The sequence below is a fragment of the Rhinopithecus bieti genome, unplaced genomic scaffold, assembly GCF_001698545.2.
Source record: "Rhinopithecus bieti isolate Rb0 unplaced genomic scaffold, ASM169854v2 scaffold_22548, whole genome shotgun sequence".
NCBI lineage: Eukaryota > Metazoa > Chordata > Mammalia > Primates > Cercopithecidae > Rhinopithecus > Rhinopithecus bieti.
This window is the reverse complement of record NW_016810469.1, coordinates 373469-376397: the sequence shown is the minus strand read 5'-3', so window position 1 is coordinate 376397 and position 2929 is coordinate 373469.

Below are 2929 nucleotides of genomic sequence, written 5' to 3'. Positions count from 1 at the left end.
CTAAGACTACCATTTTCCTTCCCTTTGGTATTGGCCAACCTCCATTCTACAAAAGTTCTTCTAGCTCAAAGCGTTAGCAGTATAGCCTGGGTTTTCATTTCCCTCTCCTACCTCTGGGATTGGCTGTGGTTCTGCACACACAACAGCATACACACACATTCTTACACCAACTTGCAGAGGTTCACATGGGGAGAGAGTTCTAACTACCAGAATCTGTGGTCACGTCAACATAAACAATAATTTTGTTCAAGTGAGATGCGGAGGGAGATGGGATCAGAAAAATTCCCAATATGCTAGGGAAAGCTTGAACTTCCTTGGAGGTCGATGCTAGGGACACATACTTGTCTTGAACAAAAGGAAGTCTGAGGCTCTCAGGCATAAGCAGGTAGATATACATACCCTTGGACAGAGAGACTGCATCAAGCCCACAGTTGGCTGTGCTTGTCCTAACTCTATTCTATCCAGGGAAAAATATTTCTCTTTCCTGTGAAGTGCTGAGATTCCTACCATCTAGGGGCCTTCTGCGACCGAGGGGTTGATCACCGGTAGCTATCCCACGCTGGTGTCTCATTAAGCCAAATCCTTGCAAAGTAAAAGATTTTCTTCCATCCCTTTTTCCACTTTTTTTTTTTTTCATTTTTTTTGTTCTACTCCTCAGCTGCTGCTGGTTCTTGGGAGCCTGCTTTGTTTTGCTGTTTTTGAGTTGACTTGCTTAAATAATAAACCCACCCTCTTGTAGAGGATTAAGCAGACAATTAGGAAATCAATCAATCAATTGGTGTCAGCTGCAGGCAGAGGCCGGTGAAAGGCCTCATCTTCCCGGTGGCCCTTTCCAACCTCAAAACCTGCTGAGGCTCTGGGCCGCGCGGGCAGCGGGAGCTCTCAGCTTCATTTCCTTCCATTTCAGAACCTTGAGGCTGGGACAAATCCAGGAATGGAGAAATGAGGGAGCAGGGAGGAGTGTGTGGCGCCTTCAAAGTTTTGTACTTGGTGGAGTAGGAAATCAGAGGCTGAGGCAGGGTGGTCAGTGGCTCCTGGCTGTGCCATTGCCCAGCTAGCCTGTACGTTCCCATCTTCCTCTTTAGGAAACAGGGGAGGGAAGGCTACCTGGCCCACCAGTGTGGGGAACAGCTGAGACACAGGTGCCAATTACAGGGCTATTCGTTCACCTGGCTGGACTGAGGAGGGAAAGAAAAATGGAGCAGGGAGTGAGGGGCTGGGCCTCTGGAAATCAAGGCAGCCTTTATACTTGCAGAGACAATTCCCCCCAAGAGTGATGGCCGAGTGCAGAAAGTCACCAGAACTCTCAGCATGGCACAGCCATCCCGAGGCCCCTGCTCCACCAGGGAGTGCCAACTTGGGGCCCTGGGGACACCTCTCTGGACATCCCTGACGCTGTCAGCTGGATCCCAGGCCTGGACTTAGGCCGCTTCCCTGGCAGGAGGGGCCCCCCACACCCCCTCACTAGGGTCAACTTTCTCCCCAGCTAAGAGATTGTGCCTTCAAGCTTTGACTTCATAAAGAGTGAGAGAAACCGCACATGGCTTCTCCTGAGGGGGGAAAAGAACCGCCTCTACGGAGGAAGCAGGAAGAGCTCTTTTATCAGTATTTTTAAGAAGGGTTGCTTTAAAGGAGAAAATAAGATCTTGACTGGAACCCAGGTAGTCTGGGGCTCTGCACTGGGAACCAGATCTGCCCCCAGATATCCTGACTTACTCCAGAAGACAGCATCTGAGAAGGTCTGTGCTCTCCTTCCCATCACTCCCTGCAGTGGTGGTGGTGGTGGTGGTGGTGAGGGTCTTGGGTACCCACCCTTGGAGAGGAGATATCAGGTACAGTTGCCCATGCCTCCACTTCTTCCCAAGAGAAGCTGGGGTAGTGGTTTGTTTGCAGAGACGTAGGACTGGCTTTGTCCAAGCAAATTGGCAGGGCTCCCTCCCTAGGCTGACCCAGCTCACATAGGACCACGAAACCCACCTCTGTCTAAGCTGTTAGAACTCACAGTGCATCCAGGGGGGATTGGGTGGAGAGCCTGCTGGAGTAGGATGGTGGGGCCTGACTAGGCTTGCAGGTGCCCTAGGACTGGGAATGGTAAAATTGGCTCAGACCCCTCATATAGAGTGCCAGGTGAAATGAAAGTTGTGGGTTGAGGTGTCAGGTGGGGGATTATAGATTCTAGGCTGGTGACCTAGGCCGAGGCAGGCTTCTTTCTTGGCCGAGAAGAGCAGTCGAGTTGTGCATGGGCGATGGCTGATCCGAAATTCCATGTGGTGTCTTTCGCTCACTGTCCCAGGCCCTGGTTTGGTCTAGGAGAGTCTGTCTATGGCAGGGGGACACGAGGCAGCTTCATCTTCCCTAAACTGATGCACCTGAGGCAGGGGCCCAACTGTTGCCCATGTCCTGATATCCATCTGGAAGGTCTGCAAGATCATCTTCCTCCAAGATCTCTTAGTGAGATCAGAACTTTAGGGAGGTGAAGCAGGGGATCCCATCGCTTCACCCCAAAACCCACCCAGCCCTAGCAGTAAAGAGGACAGGACACAGCCCTGGGGTACATGTTTATGTGAGTAATAAAATATTTACTATAACATAAATATAAAGGGAACTTCCCAGTCTACATTATTTTTTTTTGCAATAAAGATACAAAGAGAATGCACCGAAACATTGTTTCAAAAAATAATAAAAATAAAATAACAAAATTTAAATTCAAACCTTAACAAACAGAACAAGAAATGGAGAAGGGGGAAGCTCCAAACACATCCAGAAAATAAATAGAGATGGGTCAGAAATTCGGAAATCATATTAAAATATCTTTTTCGGATTAGTCAGTATACAAAATCCTTTAGGGTAGGAAGGACGGGTAATCCGGAAAACTAAAAATAAAAACCAAGCACAAAATGTTTCTTCTCCCCGCCAGTGTGTACATATC